The 6,204-nt window shown below is 38.7% G+C and overlaps 1 long non-coding RNA gene across 1 annotated transcript in view; it reads right to left on the bottom strand.

The window, feature by feature from the left end:
- Positions 1–1,940: 1,940 nt before the first annotated feature.
- Positions 1,941–6,204, bottom strand: part of LOC103920017 — a 173,187-nt gene continuing 168,923 nt past the window's right edge. Inside the window, exon 3 of the long non-coding RNA XR_663767.1 lies at positions 1,941–2,119. This is a non-coding gene — a long non-coding RNA (uncharacterized LOC103920017). The remainder of the gene's footprint in view (positions 2,120–6,204) is intronic.

Raw genomic sequence — 6,204 nt, 5'->3', positions numbered from 1 at the left:
ACTTTGCCTGTCTGCTTATTTAAGATCTAATCACAGTTTTGAAGAAAAGATTGTCACTTCTAAGCCTGTCCCCTCAGAACCTGTCTGTTATTAGTACTCAACTGGATATTTTCATCTTCAGTTGTTATTCTCTGTGGTCTTTGCAAATGCTATCTACTGGAATCTGTGACTGTATGGACAAATTGGCTACAAATGGCTAGGACTGCTGCTTTCAGAAACATGTAAGTGGCACATTATTCTGTTGGTATTTTTGTGTTTTAAAGTGTTTCACTTAAATTAAGTTTTCTAAACATTTTCACCAATTAAATACACTCTCTCTCAATAAAGATTTTAAAATGCTGTTATAATCTGAACACCTGAATAAAGGTGATGGCATGCTTTTCAATGAAAAAAATATTAATTTTTTAAATATACGTGTGTATATATATAAAATTTTATATGAAAATAGTACATATGCACAGTGTACATATATAGATAATAGTGTGTATATATATATAGCTGTAAGCCTGCTAAGAACTTAATGAAGACACTGAAACCTGTATTTCCTCAGACTGTAATAGTGTAAGTGCTCAATTGTTAAAACAGAATACACTTGAATGTGAAGCAAGGCACAGATTTAAGCCTTAACAACTTTCCATATTTCAATCTTCAACTATTTAATTCTTCCACATTTTCTGTCCCCATTTAAAATATTTAACTATAGATGTAGCTAGTGTACACTGCTTAATTCAGCACTAAGAATGAGTCAATTTTAAGAGCTATTATGACCTGTTATTTCAGAGGCCCGTACATATGCAGTTTATCTATCATGTTAAAACACATTTCTATAAAACAGGATTTTTATAGTGTTTTCTCTTACGGGAGACAACTTCCCCTCCATTAATGCAACCCCTGACGTTGTAATGAAAAACCTCAGTGTTTACAAATGAAGGGTTTGAACTCCAAAGGTGCTGAGTGGCCTCAGCAGATGAGAGGACCAGACACTGAAGACTTTCAGGAGTTCAGAGCAGGTACTGGCACTCTGCAGAATCAGACCTCAGTTGTTTACCAAACAAACTGTTTGGGCTTCACTGCATTAGTACAACCTGCATCCCCTGATGGGGAGGCAACTCTTTAGGTAGACAAAGTAGAAGGAATTATGTTTGTGCAGGTTTTAAAAGGAAAAGAAATCTTACAGTGACAAAAATTAACTGATTGCATCTCATAATTAGATGGCGTCAGCAGTCAGACAACAGTTTAATTTTACAGTTTTAAACATAAAACCAGTTCTCCATTAACTCGTTGAGAAAACAAACAGACAAACTTAAAAAAATGTTTTAAATGTGAGAATGGAAACATACCTACAGAAAAGCTGCTTCTCTCTTTTCCCATATTTTCCACGGTCACACATCCAAATTATACTCACGCACACACAGACAGGCTCATGCTCTTTTTTATTTCAGTGGTTCTGAACTAACTGGCATTTTTTATTTACACCTACGACAGCAAAGCATCTTTATTGTGAGAAGTCACTCTGGTCCCTTCACCCCAGCTCCGACTTTGGAACAATTCATCGCAAGCGAAGCGAAGTCTCAAGTAATGTGGCCCTCTGGTGGAAAGCTCTGCATCACGTCCTACGCGACCGCATCGCACGGTAAACTAACAGATTCTGAAAACATGCACTGCAAGGCTTTGGCACAACTTTTCTAAATACGCTGCGGGATTTTAATCACCAGGCGAGCGCGGCGGTGTGCAGCGGCATCAGCAAGACGCTGCCGCCACGAAAACGGGATCCTGGCGTTTCAGCATTAACATGCACAAAAACAACAACAAATAACGCCCCACGCTCTTCACTTGCACGACACTTCACATTCAGCACGCACAGAGGGTCTGCGGAAGGGTGCCCGTCCGAAAACAGCCCTTTATTTGTTTAAAAACAAACAGGAAGCAAAACAAACTTACCTGCTGTTGTTGCAGATGCAGCAGTTCTACTGTGCTTACTTCAGTGCTCGTGTCACCACTTGATCTTCCATCTCTGCTGCCAGCATCTAATTGGCTGCTTAGAGTGCTCATTCCATTTTGATTCATTGAACTGTTGCTTATTGTCTCTGTCGCAGATTCCTGCATCATGACTTAATACCTAAAAGTGATTAAGAAGTATCAATTAACACGGGCGTTACACCTTCACACTTCCATTATCAAGATGTCCCTCTCTGCCAATTACACAGACAGCATCTTTAAAAGAAGAAAAAAGCCTCGCGGAGCCGTTTACCAAGAAATGCGATGCAAACTCTGCTTTCATACAGATACTAATCACCGGAATTATGGTTTCTATAAGCAATCTTTGTGTGCTTACATTTAACGGCCAAAATAACACACCATGCACGCAGCATGGTCAATAGCATTTATGAACGACTACATTTTAAAGTCTACCTATAAAACCAGTTTAAATGAAGGCACGATTTCACACACTGCTCTATATTTCCTATTATCTAGCTTTGACAACCATGGATGACTATACAGCCTTATTTAAAATATTCACTATCTTGATTCTGTCAGAATTTTACAGCATATCTTATGCAAGGCTGTTGTTTAATGATGCACAGCTAATCATACAAAATTAAAATTTTGTAAGGGTGTTACAAATCATATGGTATCAACCAATGATAAATAGTATAATGGGCTTCTCCTTTTTTGTGACTAAATAAAATTTTGCCTCGGAGGCATTTTAAGAAAAAGCTCCTGCTGCAAACACGTCAGATATTGCCTATTTTTTTAATCAAACGGCTGATATTCATTTATTTTTCTGACATTTAAAACATTTAATACTGTCCTTCCTGGGAAGTAATTAAGCTTATGCATGAGCAGCAATCAAACTGTTCACTTGAAGATGACTTAAAACTCAATTTTAACATAGGCAAATAAATGAAAGATATAAAATTAATTTTCCAGGCATGTATTAGATATGAAAGCTGGAAATAAAATCTATCAAGAATATCACTAATGATTGTGCTAAAAACAGCATAAATTATGCATATTACCTTCTCTACAGTAATAAATGTTTTATCATTTTCACTGCATAAATATACTGTACTTTCAGGATAGCAATGAGATGTCCTGCCAAGATCAGTTGAAATCTTTGCAGTAAATAAAGAACCAACGTGCCCTTACAAACCAGAATTTCAAGGCGCATTTTGTATCTGTAATGTGGAAAGGTCAACGTCTCTTCTCAGAGCCACCAAAGTCCTCTCCTGCTCTCGCAGGGTCAGAACGGACCTCACTTTCCTTCACCCTCACTCCCGACGTACTGAAAGAGTCCCCACAACAACCTGGCTGAGCTGTGACTTTAAAAGACACCTCTGAAGGGAGAGGGATGTGCAGGCAAACTCGGGGAAAGAAACAAAGCTTGCTGCTTAGCCTAATTATTGAACTTAGTTATTTGTTCCCCTGCAAAGTATGAGCTATAGCCTTTCTCTGCAAAGAAAAAGGCAGGAAAAGGATCATTACAACTTCAACTACATGCACGGGATATTAATCAAAACCCTGTAAGAATTAACACAAACAAGCGCCCACAAGATAAAGTGAAAGTATATATTGTGTGGAGAAAGTTAAAATAGTAAAAGATGAGTTATTTAAAGATGGTCTGGTCAAAAATAAACAGGATGCAAAAAACCCAAACACGAACACAGTTAACATAAAGGAGGGCAGCTGTTGTAGCCCAGTAAACAACAGCAGCACCAGATGTGTTTATGAACAAACAGCCCTTCTTAACCACTCTTACGAACATCAGCGAAGAAAAATAATAGAAATGGAAAATATGATACACGCAGTGATTAATTTTACAAGGCAAAAACAAAGCTAATACTCTGAGATTAGGCAGCTAATAAGTATTCAAATTAGGCATAAATTTTACATGTACAATGTTTAAAATATTCAGCGAAAAGGGTCTGATTGCCCTTAGTAGTTCTATGAAAATTCTAATGCGGGTATGCCACAACTGTGGGAGTAGGCAGCCCTTTCTGATTTTTACAATATTTACTTTCAATAAAAAGACATGTATATCAGAGTGGAAATCTATTTAAAACACTTCATCAACTGTATCGTTGCAAGGATTTGGAAATTCAGGAAATTCAAACATTAATCCTCTTTTAGTCAAACAAAGATTTAACCAACAGACAGGTTCATCTTTTACAAATTCGAACGTTAGACAATAACAGTGGTACGTTTAGCCAAGCGCATTAAAAGGGCAAAGGGGTGTAAATGTTAGATAATCAAAACATTAGAAAACACTGAGAAATTTAATAAATAAATACATCAGCCCCCCTGTTTTTACATCTCTCCGACTCTTTCATTACAATTAGCAGAGAAGGGTTAAACATCTTCCAGTTCATATTAACCAAAGGGTTTTATGTCTTGTGGATTTTGTATCCTTGCAAAGCCCCAGAGTGTAGTTCGGGCTCTGCATTTTAAGTTAAAGTGTCTATGAGCCAGCAGAATCGGCTTTAACATAACATGACCAGTAACACTACCCTGGCAATAGAAAACAACAAATCTGACCCAACAGAGAGAATGAAACTACAGAGCATCAATACTAGAAAGGGTGATGTATTTGGAAGTGAAGTGGAAGAAATACCGAAGTATTTATACGAAGAAGAAAGAGTCCCTAGAATTTTATGTTAAAAATAAAAGGTTTTTTTCTAGTTGTAAAAGGGTATTTTTAAAAACGATACTGAAACTTTGGCTTGAGTAATGCTCTGTGTTGGTTGTCCACAGCCCCCTTCTCACCGCCGGCAACTAAAAAAGGGCTGCTGGAAAAAGCAAGAGCACAGCATCTTTTTCTTTTCCCCTCTTCTCTCCTGCATACACACACACACACACACACGTATACACGTATATCTATACACGGGTGCGTATGTACTATCAACTCTAAACCCTCACAAATTAAAGCACTGAAAACATCTAAATGAGGATCATTTCTGGTATCTACGTATCAGTAATTTCAGTTATTGGTGGCAGAATAATTTGAACCCGCAACATCTTACTAAACAAACTAACGTACTTTTTTCCTTGCTTTTACAACAGTAGTGCAGGTTGTTAGCATAATAATCATAAATAAATACAGAGGAAATAAAATGACTGCCAGATACTAAGGCTGAAAGTTTAGTATTTCAAATAGGACAAGAAAAAAATATACAGGTCCCTGTTTACACACATTTATACACATTCACACTTCCTAATCCTTCTCTTTTTCTCCTGCTGTCACACTCGCTGTCAGTCATGAGCGCGCCCACACAGGCACGCACGCACACACCGACCCACACTCACAGACATACGTTCACCAGCACCTACTTCTGCTGTGATTCCCAAACTCTGGTTGCCAAAGGTGAGATACAAGCTCTGCTGCCAGGATTTTTAAACAAAGGTATAGGGAAAATATTTGCTGCTCTCTGCAAGAGAGAATGAAATTGCAGATTATTTCAGCGTGTGGTTGCACTGCAGGTTGAATGACGAATTCTGCCAGGGTACACAGGCAATCACCCGCACCAGAAAAGAAATACTGGCCCTGTGAAGTTAGAAGCTACAGTTTTACTTTTCTCCCCTGCAGTGAATTGCACGTTTGCTCTGCGCGCGTGCACGCGCGTGTGTTTTAAGCCGGCGAGTCACTGTACAGATACTTATTCTCTACACCACTTCCCTTTTGAAACATTAAACTGACACTGGAACTGACTGCACAAGATTGCATTTTCTCTTCCTAAACAACTTGAATTGAAAGGTTACTTAGTGTAACAATATTTACTTGCAGAATTGTGTTGTTACCAAGGGTATAATGGATGGTGGCTATGCAGGTTTACGCAAGAATGAGTGAAGCATGAGGCATTAGCCATGTGTTTGACATGTTTCAAATTGCTATAATCCAGCATTAAACACACCCAGCAATTCATGCCATTTCTTGCAGCCATAATCTTGAATAAAGCGTGCACAACCACTTATTATATAAATTAGTATATGACTCCCTGTTATAGTCACAACAGCGCTTTTGTGTTTATTTTGCATCGAGATGTGGTCTTTTATTTGTACAAATAGCAGGATAGAGAGCCGTAGCTCAATTAGACCTCCTCACTTTATGACAGGGTGTACCGAACGCCCGGCTCGCGGGGTCTGTTCCGCCCTGCCAGGTACAGGTTCTGCCGGCGCCCACGGCCCCGGCGCCGAGGGCTGGGGCCG

The sequence above is a fragment of the Pygoscelis adeliae genome, unplaced genomic scaffold, assembly GCF_000699105.1.
Source record: "Pygoscelis adeliae isolate BGI_AS28 unplaced genomic scaffold, ASM69910v1 Scaffold113, whole genome shotgun sequence".
NCBI lineage: Eukaryota > Metazoa > Chordata > Aves > Sphenisciformes > Spheniscidae > Pygoscelis > Pygoscelis adeliae.
Note: the sequence above shows the minus strand (reverse complement) of the source record. Positions and strands in the feature narration are given on the sequence as shown.